Source organism: Salmo salar, chromosome 16 (assembly GCF_965601325.2).
Source record: "Salmo salar chromosome 16, fSalSal1, whole genome shotgun sequence".
Taxonomy (NCBI): domain Eukaryota; kingdom Metazoa; phylum Chordata; class Actinopteri; order Salmoniformes; family Salmonidae; genus Salmo; species Salmo salar.
The window spans coordinates 38,544,506-38,562,903 of record NC_138306.1 but is presented as its reverse complement, the minus strand read 5'-3'; the positions used below and the strand labels follow the sequence as shown (position 1 = coordinate 38,562,903).

Sequence of the window (18,398 nt, the reverse complement as noted above, 5' to 3'; positions counted from 1 at the left end):
AACTTCCACTCCAGATGCCAGAGAATTATACCATTATAAACTGGGTGGTTCAAGCCCTGAATGCTGATTGGCTGACAGCCGTGCTACTCCGTGTTGCATCGTGCCTAAGCACAGCCCTTAGCTGTGGTATGTTGGCCATATTCCACACCCGTATTGCATAAATAGACTCTGCGGCAAGAGCTACATTTTGTTTGGGGTCTATAACATTACAACACTATAATGCTATCATAGCTGACTCACCAGGTTATGCCCTGCCCACTGGGCACAGACGTCAATTCAACGTCTAATTCCACGTTCATTTAATGTCATTTCCTTGAAATGACGTGGAAACAATGTTGATTCAACCAGGGTGTGTCCAGTGGGTGAGCAGTGATTCTGATATGCTGGTGTCTTCATAATAAACAATTTGTTCTGCCCTCTCATTATTAAATCACGTTATGAGACGATGTGATGATTTCAGCCTGTATCATATACATTTGCATCCATGACCTTTCTCTGCATGTCTAAGGGGAGGACTCCTCCAAACATATAACAAATGTATTTCAATCAAAAGTATTTATAAAGCCCTTTTTACATCAGCAGATGTCACAAAGTGCTTATACAGAAACCGAGCCTAAAAGCCCAGAGAGCAAGCAATGCAGACGTAGAAGCATGGTGGCTAGGAAAAACTCTCTATCTAGGCTACGGATGGTCACTCCCTTGGTACCTGCTGCCTACGTAGGCTACATCTGAGGGAAACTGCAGGTGGTTTGCAGGCATGAATCTGTGTCAACCTGATACATACAAATGGTCTCTGTTTCCATGGTCAGGATTCTACTGGTTTCTCCTGACTTTATGTAAGGAGCAGCATATCTATCAAGTGTCTGAGTAGGAATGTGATCTAGGATCAGTTTTTCCTTTTAGATGACACCATGAATAAGATTACATGGACAGGGGTGACCTGATCCTCGATCAGCGCCTTGTGCCTTGTTTTATATTTTATGTTCCTGGTGTTGTTCTTTAAGGGAAAGTTCACCAAAATTACAAAGTGACACATTGGTCTCCTTACCCTGTAAGCTGTCTATGTACAAGGTATTACAGCAATCCATGCTTTGGTTTAGTTTCCCTGGCAGTGGTTGGCACTGTTTCCAAATGCTAATGTTTTAGCATTTGTGGCACAAATCCAATTCAAATCATGGGACCGATATTAGAATTTTTTGCGCATAATGTTCAAATAATCTATAAGTGTGATGATGAGGTTTTTTCTTAGGCAGTAGTACATCATTACTGCCTCAGGGATCAAAGGACCAGAAACTGGCATAATGCAGATTATCAAGTAGAAAGGCACATGAGAACCAGTGTGGAGCTACAGCGACAGCACAGCAGAGAGCACTTGGGTGCTGCATCAGGTCTGCACACATGATTGTGGCAACCTTAATAATACAGTAGCAACCTTCTCTAACAACCTCTGTGTCTGCCCCCTGACTAATCAGGCCACATCAATGTTTGAGGAAAAGGTTAGTCAGCCAACATGAACCATGGGAAGCCAAATGTCATACATGACATATTGATGACATCTGAACAGGTATAGATATAATTCTCAGTTTGTATGTATAACAACTTGCACTAATTGGCAGGCATGCAACGCACACCCAAAATCTCCATATTTAACAAAGTAAGAAGTCTTTAGAGGGTGTGTGTCATGGTGATTATTGGCATGGCTGGATGGAATATACATGTTGACCAATGAGACTGGTGGTTGGCTGGAACTAACACAGTACACAGTCTGTAATCCCTCGCATTGAGATTAAACCTCAGCCAGCCCACTTATTCTCAGTGACTGGACAGACCCCCCCCCCCCCCCCCCCCCCCGATCTGTGTTCAGACTGGACAATAGTACCTCTCCATCTCTTTCTCTCTCTAACCACAAGGAAGGGCCCACTCTTACACTAATGCAGAGAGAGAGAGCAAGAGTGTGTGAAAGGGACAGAGAGAAATCAGCCATTGAGATCGACTGCCCCACAATTTAATCTTGCTGAAGACTGCAGAAATGTAATTATGTCCAGCGCTGCTCCGAAAGCTTTAGATTATTGTTCCAACAGCAGAAAAACAGGGCCAAACATAAAAGATGCAGCACTCCATGCTTCGATGTCAACACTGAACTGATAAAGTCAGGAGTGAAGGATGGCTTTTATTGCTGCGTATGAGAAGGAAATGAATGTCTGACTGAATGAAAAAACCCTCCCTCCCTTTCATTGGTGTCTTTCTACACACGAGTAGGCTGGTTTTATTAGAGCACGTTGACATCCCTATTCCTTGACTGGATCTAATCTCGACATTAGTTGTTGTAGCATTGGAAATGTGAAAGCTTACCCTGAAAAGTGGCATAGGAGGCCATTCGTAACTCATCTCAAACCAGGTTGTCAATTTTTACCCGTTTTCATTGTCCCGCTCTGAAAACAAACAAAATAAACTCTGTCTCATGTGAGCATCCTCGCTCTCGCTCTCTCTCTCTAGTCAGAGGACAACACTTCTCCCATGATCCAGAGTATTTCAGGTTACTGCCCCGTCCTGCCCATCCTGCCGTGGTTCTCTCTCTGCTGACACCATGCCCAGCTGGGAGTTACGTAACACTAGCTTGTGCCTTTCAGTTGGGTAGGTACTCTATCCAGAACCATATAAATCTATCTATGGCGTCTGTGACTCCGTCTATATGGTTTCGACTCCATCTATTGGGCTTTGAGTCTGTCTACCTGGCTTTGACTCCATCTATCTGGCTTTGACTCCACCTGGCTTTGACTCCATCTATGCCTTTCTCTATCATGCATCAATGTATATCTCCAAGGCCATTAGAAGAATATAGAGGACACTATAGGACTATGAGGTTTGTTTGGTTGGAAGAATACAGTACTTTATAGAACGCTTCGGAAGTTGATTGAAAACATCTCACTAAACTGTTACTAGGCAGGTTTCCATTGACCCAGGTTTATTCGACAAACGCAATGTCGCAAAAAAAATCATTGCGACATGTGTAATGACAACAGCAGATATAGGATACATTTTCTAAAGATCGACCACATTTTTATCTGTTCGACATGGGTGGATTTTTCTTCTGTAGAACTTTCTTTATTAAGACAAATGATGATGGAAACTGTTTTTCGAATAAATTATGATTGGCAAATAATTATGACGGTAGACTACGGGGCACGTGATAACACCGCATAACTATAAAGCTCCACCCCACAATTAATTGTAAATGCCTACGTCTTGCAAAATCAATTTTCTTTGACGAAAATGGATTGTCCTTACTTTAAAGAATACCTGAAATTCTTCATCTTACTTTTCTGGTTGGTTGGCAAGTTTCACCATCTAATTACTTCAGATCTACAAGAGTGCACGTTTCACCATGTCATCAACCGAGGCGATACGTTGGCACATGAGAATTATTACAATATGCAAATATTAGTCAATTATTACGTTCTATCCATGTTGGCTTTCACGGGCTACCTGAGACATGAAACAGATAGGTGGGAGAGCATACAAGCTGTCGCCAATATATTAATGCGCAATTTGCCTAAATGAGTAATGGAAACCCTTCAACCACAATATTTTCATTCGACACTGTAGGTGTTTGAGATATATACACTGCTCAAAAAAATAACACATCCTAGATCTGAATGACTGAAATAATCTTATTAAATACTTTTTTCTTTACATAGTTGAATGTGCTGACAACAAAATCACACAAAAATAATCAATGGAAATCCAATTTATCAACCCATGGAGGTCTGGATTTGGAGTCCCACTCAAAATTAAAGTGGAAAACCACACTACAGGCTGATCCAACTTTGATGTAATGTCCTTAAAACAAGTCAAAATGAGGCTCAGTAGTGTGTGTGGCCTCCACGTGCCTGTATGACCTCCCTACAACGCCTGGGCATGCTCCTGATGAGGTGGCGGATGGTCTCCTGAGGGATCTCCTCCCAGACCTGGACTAAAGCATCCGCCAACTCCTGGACAGTCTGTGGTGCAACGTGGCATTGGTGGACGGAGCGAGACATGATGTCCCAGATGTGCTCAATTGGATTCAGGTCTGGGGAACGGGCGGGCCAGTCCATAGCATCAATGCCTTCCTCTTGCAGGAACTGCTGACACACTCCAGCCACATGATGTCTAGCATTGTCTTGCATTAGGAGGAACCCAGGGCCAACCGCACCAGCATATGGTCTCACAAGGGGTCTGAGGATCTCATCTCGGTACCTAATGGCAGTCAGGCTACCTCTGGCGAGCACATGGAGGGCTGTGCGGCCCCCCCAAAGAAATGCCACCCCACACCATGACTGACCCACCGCCAAACCGGTCATGCTGGAGGATGTTGCAGGCAGCAGAACGTTCTCCACGGCGTCTCCAGACTCTGTCACGTCTGTCACATGTGCTCAGTGTGAACCTGCTTTCATCTGTGAAGAGCACAGGGCGCCAGTGGTGAATTTGCCAATCTTGGTGTTCTCTGGCAAATGCCAAATGTCCTGCACAGTGTAGAGCTGTAAGCACAACCCCCACCTGAGGACGTCGGACCCTCATACCACCCTCATGGAGTCTGTTTCTGACCGTTTGAGCAGACACATGCACATTTGTGGCCTGCTGGAGGTCATTTTGCAGGGCTCTGGCAGTGCTCCTCCTTGCACAAAGGCGGAGGTAGCGGTCCTGCTGCTGGGTTGTTGCCCTCCTACGGCCTCCTCCACGTCTCCTGATGTACTGGCCTGTCTCCTGGTAGCGCCTCCATGCTCTGGACACTACGCTGACAGACACAGCAAACCTTCTTGCCACAGCTCGCATTGATGTGCCATCCTGGATGAGCTGCACTACCTGAGCCACTTGTGTGGGTTGTAGATTCCGTCTCATACTACCACTAGAGTGAAAGCACCGCCAGCATTCAAAAGTGACCAAAACATCAGCCAGGAAGAATAGGAACTGAGAAGTGGTCTGTGGTCCCCACTTGCAGAACCACTCCTTTATTGGGGGTGTCTTGCTAATTGCCTATAATTTCCACCTGTTGTCTATTCCATTTGCACAACAGCATGTGAAATGTATTGTCAATCAGTGTTGCTTCCTAAGTGGACAGTTTGATTTCACCGAAGTGTAATTGACTTGGAGTTACATTGTGTTGTTTAAGTGTTCCCTTAATTTTTTTGAGCAGTGTAGTTTTTAGGTGTGGAAACATAGCTAATGATGCTGGCTTGTTCTATTGCATACGTGTTCATTTAAAAGAGTTCTCTTCACGTCAGTGTTTGTAACTGGCCTCCCGAGTGGCGCAGCGGTCTAAGGCACTGCATTGCAGTACTAGAGGCATCACTACAGATCTGGGTTCGAGCCTGGGCAGTGCTGTAGCTGGCTGCAACCGGGAGACCCATGAGGCGGTGCAAAATTGGCCCAGCGTCGTCCGGGTTAGGGGAGGGTTTGGCTGGCTGGGATGTCCTTGTCCCATCTCGCTCTAGCAATGCCATGTGGTGGACGGGCACATGCATGCTGACTTATGTTGCCAGCTGTACGGTGTTTCCTCCGAAGCTGTCTTCTGGGTTAAGCGAGCAGTGTGTCAAGAAGCAGTGCGGCTTGGTGGGGTCGTGTTTCGGAGTAAGCATGGCTCTCGACCTTTGCCTCTCCTGAGTCCGTACGGGAGTTGCAGTGATGGGACAAGACTGGAACTACCATCTGGATATCACGAAAAGGGATAAAAGATTTAAAAAAATGTGCTGTCCTATCATTCCATCTCATCTCCTCTTCCCACTAATTGATGTGATGTGAGGATACCATTGTGTATATTTGTATATCTCTGTTAGAGCTACATATGTCTGTATTCTGATCTTAATTAGTGCTAAAACAAAAGAGATTTGTTTTAAGCATCTGGTGTATCAGATTCAGATCTGATGCTTGAGTGAATCTTGTTATAAAGGGAAGAATACTGTACCAAGTGTTCGGTGTTGTTACGTCATTAAAGTTTGCTGGAGCTTTTTGCGCATAAAGGCAATGACTCATAGTTTAGTCCAAAACAGAACTGAAGCCAAAACCTACTCATTTAACATCTGCTCAAGAAACCGAGCAAGACATTGTAGTCTCAGCAAATGAAAATGCTCACACGTAGGCTAATTTCATGGTTCTGCTCTGGCAGTATTATTTTTTATCTTCATCACTATCACTACCTCTCAATTGCGATGTATTTCATAAACATCTCACATACAAATAAGATAGATATGTTCTGATACATCCCAATTTCGGGTGTATGGTAAATATCAGAGATATAAACCAAGCCATCCCTGGGTGAGGTAACAAAATATATGTTATAAGGCCTGTTGTGCCAGTCAGGGGCCAGGCTGAAGGGTGGCAGTGTGCTGGTCTCATGCTATCATCCACCCCGCAAATAAAGAGGGAGAAATAAAAGTGAGAGGTCCATTAAACGGAGAGGGGGAGGCCGACGTCTATTACTCGGCCCTCCAGTGTGTACCGCTATGCTTCAAGGCACATAGAGCAGAGCACACATTAGTTTCAATAATTTGTTATTGATTCACTTTCTGGCCCTCAGTTCTTTAAGAACACTACCAATGGACCGAGAGATTCCAGTTTGCTATGGGGCACGTTCTACGGATAAAATTGAATTTACTGGATCATTCTCATAGCCTCTTGTTAATTGAACCCACCGTTCAGTTCCGGCCAGTCTCATCAGTGTCATTCAACAAGTGTCCTAATGACATTGCTGTGTGACCAATGATTCAGCACAGGAGATTGTATATATTGTTAGAGTAAACCATTGGTCATAAATGATCGTCATTCCCAGGTAACAATTGAAGATTGCTAATGACATAGTACCGCCGATGGTACCTCCTTTGCTGGCAGTGTGTCATCATGAGGTAGCCATACCATCTATTGTAGCTTTACTGATCACCAAAGACAGAGCTGAGATAATAACCTCGGACTAGAACTCATCATGATGTTATTGACGAGCTCCCAATGACTGTCACTGTGTTTTCTCACTACAGTGGCTGTGGGGAGAGACTAATCACTGTGTGCACCAACAGGGTCCAATGTTCAGGCACACAGAGGACATGTCTCCTATGACCAATATCCCTGGGCAGCTATCACTCACTTCAAAAGGAATGGTCACAATGGCAAAGTCAGGGAATCAGTTGGGAAGCCCTAAGCTGCTTGACATGTGTTAAATGAAATATGATGGCATGGGTCTGAACAGCCTTTGTGACCTGAGGGGAGAGCAAAGGGTCCACTGGAAGAGGTTCAGTGATGATAGCTGAGCCGTGGGTTTAAGATGAAGTGCAGGATCTTCTGTGTCGTTAGGAGAAGTGCCGCTATGCTGCTGTAACTCATGGTTAAATATTAAAGAACCCACTGGCGTCTGACTGCACATTCTATTTACTGCCTCCTACAACCGTCCATCCTAGAGCCAGAGAGAGACGCTTTCTCTGAGATGGGTCTCAGGAAGGACATTGCTATGCTATTTTCATTACTGGTATTGTTCTGGAAGACCATTTTGTTGTAATTATGTAATGTCCAGGGACGTACTGTAGCGGTAAAATTCAACATTATGAATGGCATCAGCAGATAAAATAAAAGAACAAAGCTTCAAAACACACCTTAAGGTGTTCAAAGAGGCCACAGAGAGAAGGAGGGTCATGAAAAGGAAGAGAGAACAAGGGAAAGAGAGAAAATGGGGGAGAGAAAGAGAGAGAACGGGGAGAGAAAGAGAGAGAGATGCTTTAAAGTGCAGTATATTAAAGATTCATATTCAGGGACAGTCTGTACCACAGTATTTTCAGCCCCCAAAGCCCTCAGCTGTACAGCTAAATAGCATCAATAGACTCTTAAGCAATTAGCGTTAGAAGGAATACTTTCAACCATTTTTGAAGAGTTTTGATGATTCACCGGATAGAGCTTCTAATGTATAGTATCATGAATGTAACATTACTGAAGTTGTCCTTTTTATTTAAAATTAATATTTTCTTGCCACAAATGCAATCTGCGTAGATTGCAGGCAATGATTTTGTATGTGTACAAGCATTAGCATATTCTATGGCTTCTTCTCGTTTGGGCAAAAGTCCATCCTCCTTCCTCTCTGCTCTGTGACCCAGAAACCGATAAGTGGCCGAGTGGTCGAGGAGTGCCAATTCGTTAGCAGGCAAACGGAAGACGGTCCTCCCCTCTATAGCCTCCTTTTGGCGAAGAAGCACAAGTGTACCTTACCGCGGAAGAGTTTTGATATCTGCCAAACACCCTTTGAATCAGCTGTTGTATAGTCGCAGGAGAAAAGCATGCAGACATTTAAAAACAATGTGGTACTAATCATTTTAATTATAACTTACTTAATTCATTTTATCACTTTACAAGTTTCTTTTGAAATCCACTCTTGTAAACATAATTTTCCTGATGATGAGCGAGTGGAAACGGAGCTTATTTCAAACAAGAGCATTTTCATCTCCATTCACATTCCTTGTCACCTCTCCTCGATTACCTTTGACCTTTTTTAAAAGGAGGCTAGAGAGGTTGGAGGAGTGAGGATGCAGGAGTTGAGCAAATCTAATTGAGAAAAGGCCTGTCAGTCGATTTCCTCACTCTATAGTGGAGGGCCCACTATAAAAACAAACCACTGGTCCTGGCTCTCAACCCACAGTAAATTGAACTAACCACACAATGTCCCTGGTACATACAAAGAGCATTGAGTAAGTATTTGGCATTTGATTAATGTATTTGTTTTATAACAATCAGCATTTCTCCAAATAGATTGACCATCAAATTCAAACAGATTAAATTACCTTTAAATATTTAGAATGAATCTATTTAGTTATATATGTTTTGGGGTTTAACTTTTTGCATGAAGTATTGCTACCTGGTATTAACATAGTCCTGGTGTTTTCACTTTTTAGAATCTACATATTGTCCCTGTATAGATCATCAGACGTACAGGATTGAAAACAACATTCTCTCGACCGTTCAACAGGGACAAACTGTCAGATTGTCAAGGTGAAAGTAAACCTTCGATTGTGTTATTTTCCCTTGGGCATCTAAGTTAACTACAGAACCTGTTGCAGCAAAGCATTGATGTTTCGTCCCATTGCTTAATATCGAGTCTCCCCTCAACCTGTCTTTTTTGATTAAACACACATTGTACCAGCAACACTTTATTGGTACACACCATATCAGCCCTATCTCAAAGCACACCAGCCATCTCAGAGATCTAATCGTCTAAGATATCCTGTCAACTTCTAAATGTTGGATATTTTGCTCTGGAGCATTTGATTTAGCTCTTACACACATACGATCTTCTTCCTGATCGTGGTCAAGATGAATGTGGAATACAGATAAAACGTGACTGAAATACCCAGGGACCTCTCTGGGCCCACTGGCCTCCTCCTTGTCCTGGTATGGAGGGTGCTTATGGGAGTCCCTTTCCACCCTCCCATCTGTCCACACTTTGCTTGTGACAGCAGGATAAGAGAGAGTGTAAGTGGGCTTTTTCTGGCTGTTGTCTTCTTAGGAGGATAACGTGCTAACAGGCCAGCTCTGGTTATGTGATCTAAAGACAGTAATGCACCGCCGTGCTTTGCTTCTGCCTTGCATAGGCAAGATTATTATTAATAAATAATGCATATGTTCCTTTCCACTGCAGGAAGCAGCCTGTCCCCTCACACACACTCCCTCAGTAAAGCCCAGCTAAGTAGAGCAATAGAACCTACACTAATTTAGCTGCAGCATCACATCAATTCTGTGATCTATGCAGTATGCTGTTCCTGTCCATTAGTGTTCTGTAATTTGTCATATTCTATGTTTTGTGTGGACCCCAGGAAGAATAGCTGCTGCTTCTTCAACAGAGGATCCAAATAAAAATCGGAGAACACAGCAACAAACTCTTGGTACATCCTTTGATTTAAACAACATTCTCTCATCCGTAGCAACTTTTACTTGCCACTACAGTAAAAATGAATCATACTGGAATCTGTGGCAATCGCTTTCATGAGTATCTTCGCAATATTACAGTATATTGGAAACAAACATAAAATGTCAAAATATGCATTTCACTGTTAGTCTACACCTGTTGTTTACAAAGCTTGTGACAAATCAAATTTTATATGATTTAAACTTTTTTTTTGCATTTGTTTTCACATCCTTGCTATTCTGGTCATGATTTCTTACCCTAACAGTGGTTTTCCTGGTTAAATAAATGAATAATAATACAAAAATTAAAGTATCAAATACATTTTCATTGGCAATGCTACATTAATGACTCAAAACATTTAAGGGAAAAGTGTATTTGAAATATATTATATTGATTGTGCAATATCACCCGTAATCTATCTTGCTGAAATTGGAGTTCCTTCCTCAGTGTCCTCCTCATTTATTTGAAGACAGTGTTTACTGCATTTGCTTATCTGTAAGGTTTTCCCAAACCTACGCTGGAATGATTTCTGTTTTAAGATATGAAAAAAGTGCTGAAAAGTGCAGGGCTCTTTGAGATCGCATCCTCAGCCTTTGCCTCCAGCCTTTTTTCTAGGATAAAAACACCAGCAAATATTCTATCAGAATCTAATCTAAAATCAAGAGAAAATATTGCATTTGAAATGAAAAAGCACCAACAAACATATAAAAATGTGTCATCTTACCAGTCTTGGCATCAAAACAGTAATTCCTCCTTTAGATAAAGACCAAATCATCCTATAAAAGAGGTTCAAATCCAGGACTGGGGCCTATGGTAGTAAAGTAACAGAGGATACCCTCCTCTAGCTTCAGTGTACAGCTCAGGAACAGATTAGGGTCCGCGCCTGCTATCCGCCCCACTCATCAGAGGAGCTCCCTATCCCTGATCACGCCCACCCCATCACACTCACAATGGTAGAGTCCAACAACCTCTCTGCAACAACAAGCTCACACCTCTTCCCCGGCAGGAAGGAGAGACACACTACTGCGCTGAATTGTATGTGTGTGTGTGTGTGTGTGTGCGTGCATGCGTGCGTGCGTGTGTGCGTGCGTGCGTGCGTGTGTGTGTGATGGAGGGAGAGTGAAAATGAGAGGAGAGCAGAGATGTGGAGGAGGGATTGAGGCTGGCAGATGGGTGGCTGGTGATACCTAGTCAGTTGCACTACTGACTGCATTCAACCAAAATGTGTCTTCCGCACTTAACGCAGGGGGCTGCCTTAATCAATGTCCATGTCATTGGCACCTGGGGAGCAGGTGTTGTTGGGTGTTAATTCTGCCGTGTTAATTCTTTCCACCAGGTATACGAACCAGCAACCTTTCGGTTACTGGCCCAATGCTCCTAACAGCTAGGTTATCTGCTGCCTCTGTGACATATGTTGGCTTAGGTTAAAGTGGAAATGTATGATCTTGCTGTACTCCTACAATAGACAGTGGGAGGAGAGACAGCTCAGCTCAGAGCTGCTGTTTGTCTTGTGACACTTTCAGATGGGTTTTCAGGAGCAGGAGTTCAGTAGTGTCACACAGGACAGGTGAATTACTGCAGGCCGTCTACAGTATGCTGCTCTGGCTCCTCTCTAAGATGGAGGGATGTTACACACAGGAGGATGCGCCTGGCAGCATACTGTCAAATACAACTGTAGGCTTCCACACTCAACTGAACCTTGAATGTTTTACAATAGTGCTTTAAAAAAAACACATCTTTTAGCGGTTTTTATGCTGAAGCGTGGCAGGTAATTGAAGCTACCCTGTAATATTTCTCGTTCATCTTAATTGATAATAGTTCCTTGGGTAGAATTGTACAGTGATAAATAACCAGCTATTATAATGGAATAAAAGCTCGCTGTCAGGATTAGATTAAACAGCCACGCTGGCCCACAGATTTCTGTCCAGAACTGTTTACCTGATCCAGATCAGCAGGCCCTCTATTCTCACCTTTCTGTCTGCCTAACTGTGGATGAGTCTGTGTGTGGGTGGTGGTGGGGGGGGAATAAAGCACCGAGGGCAGTCCATATGGAGCAGCACCCACTGTGCTCATTAAAAGGCTTGGCACAGGGGGACCTGGGTCCCTGACTTTCACAGACAGATGCTGTGGCTGCTGTTTACTCTGCCAGAAGACCTATACTGTACTGAATAAAGGTAGTTGTCTTCTAAGATTCAGAAATTTGTCCATAAGATGGTCATTCAGGATGTCAAGTTGTCCAACTACATAATGTACATAACGTTCAATAAAAATAGTTTGACTGGAAATGGCATCTGTGAGATGAAATAGCCAGTCTGTCTAAAACACAGTTAATTTCTCCTATTACAAGTGACATTCAACTGAACATTTGCAGGAATTACCAAATAGAAAGAATTACATTCTCTGTCTCTGATGAGCCATAAAAAGCACAGAACGAGAATAAAACTTTTGGTACTTCCTATCCTCAGACTATCCTCAGATTGGTGATCAATAATTTAAATATCAGCATTCCGCATCCATCCTTTGTATAATAACTGTCTACGATGATGTATGTACTGTACATGCTTTTCAAATGGTGTAGTGGGACTTCCGCTATCGTCCTAAAATGGAGTTCTGTCCTAACTGCACAGCTGTGATGCGGGTGATTCCCCCTAAGCCCCTCCCTGTAGCCAGGCAGCCAGGCATAAAGGCAGGCAGGAGGGCCCACCCCTGGAGAGGGCCAGTTGGTTTGTCCTGCTGCTGCCTACTAGGACACCATTATGGAGAGTAGATGGCCAACACAGCATAGGGGAAAAGATCCCTAATCCCCATGCCATATAATTCTACTCAAAAGAGGATTAATTCCAACAGATAGTCAGTCAGGCGGAAGAACCATCCACAAAATATATTTAATAGACTATCTGTCTTCATTATTGACAATTACTTTACTATAGTATAGTACATTTTTTTACAAAAATATTTAACATTTATCCATTCACCAACCTCATTTACCAACCTCATTCACCAACCTCATTCTTACCGGTCTGACTTAAAATAACTACGCCATCCAGTCCAATTTACTCTCCACCCTGAGAGCAAACCGACAATTCCAGTTGTTGTAGTCGTCAACACAGGATCGATAAGCTTTGATTCCAACTGACCCCGTGTATCTGTTTGCTTTTCAGGCAGGAGGCTCTCTGAGGTAGATATAGGGATTATGCTGGGTACACACTAGGGGTATAAATCAGCATTTTATTATTGTCAGCGGTTTCAATGCGTTGGGTTCAATTCATGATTCCTGGCTGGTTTATATTTCTCCAGTGGTCATCCATCATCCTTTGTATGCATAACCACTTTGATTATATCAGTGCGGCTGTATTTCATTAAACCTCATAGGGATCACTATGCCCGCCGCCTCAAGATATTCTGCCATAGAATGTGTTTATATGCAGATGACAAAATGCTACATTGCTTGAGAGATGGTATCAGTGACTGGTTAACTGGTGTGTGTGTGTGTGTGAGGAGAGAGAGAGAGAGAGAGAGAGAGAGAGAGAGAGAGAGAGAGAGAGAGAGGGGAGAGAGAGAGAGAGATCAGCCTGTAGGGGGAGGGTCCTGGAGGAATGGGGCGGGTGTTTAAACCCACACCAGCATCATCAAATCCCTCTGAACAGATTGGTGCAGCAGGGCCTCAACATTAATCATTGAGCTGTCTCCCTCCATACTATGCTGCCTGCCACTCTGTAGGCCCTGACACAAATCATCATTACAATCCAGTGGGGCAGAGTCCTCCCTCTGGCTCTCCCTTTCCCTCACTCCATCTCTCCCTCCCTTTCTCTCTCATAAATCAGCGTGGACCCAGATGAGCATCTCTCTCTATTCTTCTGCGGAGCCTATCATCTCTCCTGGATCAACCGCCGTTAAACAGGGATAATGCATGCTTTACTACCGTCAGCTGTACTACCACTTTACCTCCCTCCCAACAGATAATTATCTACAAACAGATGGTAGTGATGGTAGTGACCAGACCACACAGGCCCATTTGGCATCAACCCCTCAAAACAGGGTAATTAACACCCAATGAGCATTTACCAGTAAATAAAGTTCATTCATAATTATTATCCAGAAATAAACAATGACCCCCCTGATCAGACCAGCTGTAGATATCCTAGATACACAATTACCTTACCTAACTTTGTATTTTTTTATTTCCCTGGTTTATAACCCCCTCTGGATGCCACATAAATAATGACCAGGCTTTGTAATGTCTGCCTCCCCTTGATCTAGCCCATGGAAAAGAGGGCGATGCTTAAAAGACCTAAAAGGGAACCGAGAGCGCTACCTACCTGACAACCATGCCCATGAGAGAGGCCAGGTGCCGAGGTGTGGGGGCAGAGTGTCTATTCTCCTGTTTTTTACACAGCTGAAAGGCACTAGGGCAGGTGAATGAATGACGACATGCACTGCACTAGCGCTGCGCTGGCTACACAGTATGTTAGTAGGGACACCAAGGGCCACCTGTGGTCATTTCCCTTCAATAACTATATTATGTGGCTCAGTTGGTAGAGCATGGTGTTTGCAATGCCGGCATGGTGTGTGCAACGCCAGGGTTGTGGGTTCGATTCCCATTGGGGGCCAGTACAAAAAAAAATGCATGAAATGAAATGTATGCATTCACTACTGTAAGTCGCTCTGTATAAGAGCTTCTCCTAAAATGTAAATGTAAAAATGTAATCTTTGATATAGTACAATGACAGCTCTTTCTAATACTGTATTATGTCATGCTTGTCAAATACTACTAGTACGATATAAACGTGTACTGCTGGAACATGTTAGGATAAACAGGAAACGCTCCAATCCATACCATATCAAAACCACTTAAAATATATATTTTGAATGGTGCCCATATCACTATGATCTTGTTAAAGCATTACTCTGATATATGAACTGTTATATATGTGATGTATTGAAATATCCTGAGAGCATAACCCTTCATCACAGATGGGATGTAGGGATGTAGGGATGTAACACCAGCTCTAGCAGCTCTTGACCTGTTGATTGGTAATCCCTATAATTATGTTATGGGGTGTGTGAGCTGAATGAAAACTATGATACTGATGGACTGCATATTTTTGAGTCGCGTTAGCTCCCCTGTAGTGTCAATGGCCTCTGTGTCCCCGTCTTAGCCCTTTCTATGATTAATTACCTGGTACTGAGGCTGCGTTTACACAGGCAGCCCAATTCCTATATTTTGCCCAATAATTGGCTAAATATCTGGGCCGGTTTCCCAAAAGCATTTTAAGGCTAAGTTCATCGTTAGAACCTTTGTAGGTGCATCGTTAAATCTGTTTCCTAAAACCATTGTTACTAAAATTGCACTTGAAACCGCTCGTTATTTACCAACTGCCTCAGACCACTTGTAGAAAAGCTAAGTGGGTCGTTAGATGCTTTAATGCCCTTCCGCTTCACTTTATGCCCAGAAGGGTCGTGTGTTCCCCTGCTCAGATATTACGTGCATCAACCAATGTTTGTTTTTCATGAATCGTTTGGGATACGTGGATAACTCACCTCCCAATTAACTCCAGCAAAACAAATGGCTTGAGAATCAATAGATTTTCTATTTGTATTAGTTTTGTACATCCAAGTGATACCCATCAATCCACAGCCTTTGTTAGGATAGTGCACTGTGGATGGAATAATGTGTTCTCATAGTTCCATCTGAAAAATGGATGTGCTTCATACATTTTCCTTTGAATAACTGGGACTGGATGCACTGAGGAAATGAAGGCTTGAATCAGAAACATCAGCACCTGTCTCAAGGTTATATCAGTTCTCTCAATACTCTTTATCCTTTCAGGCAGCCCATCTCATTATGTTTCGAGAAACATAAAGACATTTCACTCCATTTTAATCTAACCATTTTCACAATCATGGGATGTTAATGTTACGAAGGGAATTCAAATAAACAATGTGATCAAGATTCATGAAATGCAGTGATACTGCAACCCCAACCCTACTGCATCAGAGCACAACCAACACCACAACTAAACCCAGAGTTCTTCAAGACTGAAAGATAAAAATCTGAATATTCACAAATAGAATTAGAATAAAAATAGAGAATATTAGCAAATCAAAGTTGCAATAAGCTACAGGTGAATCCCAACCTTGGGACTGTGCAAGCAAATCTCCTGACCAACTGCAACAGCGCTGTCTTTATGCAACATTATCAAGTCTGCCTTACAGCAAAAACCAACAATAAATTTAAATTGTATATGAAAACCTGTTCATGTATCAATTTATCGATTGATCGTTCTACGGAGTCAGAATTGTCATCAATAGTGATAATAGAGTAATGAGTCAAGAGGGAATGCTTCAAAGACATCGGATTATGCTGCAGTATGTTTTCCATAAGTACACTGATATTCCCACAGCAGTTATGTAATGAGGAACCTCTGTAAAATCATCATGCAGAACTTACTGTACATCCAGTGAGTCCAACAGGTATTGATTTGCTTTTAAAAAACCCTACAATAATCTCTGAGTTCAGCCAAGTTGAGTGCTGTTTATTTTTTGTAAAAGCAAGAGAATATGGAATTTTGTTTACCTTCATCCCTGAGATTGGAAGACCCCTGCACGGCATTCACTTTGTATTGGAGGGTCCTCCCGGTCCAGCAGAATGATGCAGAGAGAGCGAGAGAGGTGAAAGGGAGGGAGGAAGGAGTGTGGAGTATTAGAGCAGCGGAGTTTCTTGATGCAGTCTGGGCACTAGCTGAATGCTAATCAGATAGTGGAGGCCTTTCCCCATGAGTGGAGGCGTGCAGAGCAGACCCCCTCCATATATCTCCCTGTAACACCCACTCACAACCAGAATCCTGCCCAGTCAGCACTATCCACTGGCTGGATCAGACCATAGACCCACTGCCAGCCTGCATCTAACCCTTGACTGACTGCTCATACTGTAACAAGGGCTGTATGTACCTGTATGGCAGGTAGAGCCAGGTATCCTACAGGCAAAGTACACTCTCTATGGGAACAAACAGGATCAAACTAAGAACGGCACACTTATATTTTCAACAAAAAAATGCATTTATATTATATACTGTATTTGTTGTATCACCAACTCCAGAAACCCAGGGTCTCTGACTGCATGCAGTTCACAGCTAAATAATGTATCAATATCAACGTGACATTACACACTGGCTGCTGCAGGGCCAGGCTGGTGTCTGTCATACATTATTGCAGAGTACAGCTTGCAGCAGTCATCTTTCATATTGTATGCGGTGTGGACGGGCATTCCACATCACATACCACCACCACCACCACCACCACCACCACCATGCTAAAGAATTTATATATCAAATCAAAATCAGATTTTATTGGTCACATACAGATGTTTAGCAGGTATTATTGCGGGTTTTGCTAAATGCTTGTACCAGAACATGGTACAAGCATTTCTGGAGATGTTTATGGCACACCCCTTATCTCTGAATGTGTAAGTTTGATTCCTGTTTTGTGTAATCAGAGATGGAGGTGCTGAAATAGGGGTAATTTAAACTGGTTTTCATTTTATTGCCATGTTATTAACCCTCTTTTTTGTAATGTAAGGTGTTATCAAAAAAATGCTGTTTTATAGTGTAGTCTTTGAGAGAAAGACTATGTTGTTTAAGAACAGATTCACTCCATAACTTCAGGTGTAATAATGCTGCCTTAAACACAAAATATGAAATGTGTGCAGTCTTGTGTTCTACAGTCTTCCAGCAACAGACTATATTAGATTCATTGTTCACAGGTAGATCACTTGAATACAAGGAATATAAAATGTCATGTGGCAAGCAAATAGATGTAAATTGGGTTTTTTAAATTGTCAACCATTGAAACCAAAGACTAAATGCAGGCCCAGATCCAGGATAAAGTGACTAAGGGAGCAGCTGTAAATGTCGATGGGGGCACAATTTTTGGGGTTCTTGCATTGAAATGATATTGAATTCTGTTTATATCACACTATACCACAATAAACATAAAGTTCAAATGCCAAGATTCCGAGACCAATTGAGTGCTTTTGAAGTGACAGATTGCCACGAAATCTGTAGCCTTTCTCCGCTGCGCTGTATCAGCACAATGGACAGCGCCCTACACACTAAAGCAAGGCCATTTTGGTAATGAATATAGGCTACAAGATAGGGTAATTCACCTATTACAAACAGACTATGTGAATGCAGCCATACACACCGCTGTCTTACCAAAATAATACAATTTAAATGTTGAAGGTAGTAGCCTATTTATTCATGCATGCAAACAAAACACTGAATAGCAGTTTGGCTGAGAATACCGACAACTGCGAATGCGAACGAATGAATGCAAACAGAACAAAACAGAGGTACCAAGTAGGCCTAGAAAACAAAATATCAGATCGATAAAGGCATGACACAATCTATATTTTACATTAATAGTAAACAAACTGTTATGTCCTGACCAGTAAAGGGGTTATTTGTTATATTAGTTTGGTCAG

The 18,398-nt window shown here is 42.7% G+C and overlaps 1 protein-coding gene across 3 annotated transcripts in view; it reads right to left on the bottom strand.

The window, feature by feature from the left end:
• Window positions 1-16,620, bottom strand: part of LOC106573622 (synaptic vesicle glycoprotein 2B) — a 45,733-nt gene extending 29,113 nt beyond the window's left edge. For 2 of the 3 annotated variants that reach the window (XM_014148837.3, XM_014148839.3), the window contains exon 1: window positions 10,641-10,877. The gene's annotated coding sequence lies outside the window, so the exon portion shown is untranslated. Of the gene's footprint in view, window positions 1-10,640; window positions 10,878-16,493 lie in introns of those variants that run through there. The other variant, XM_014148838.3, reaches the window with a different exon arrangement.
• Window positions 16,621-18,398: the final 1,778 nt, after the last annotated feature.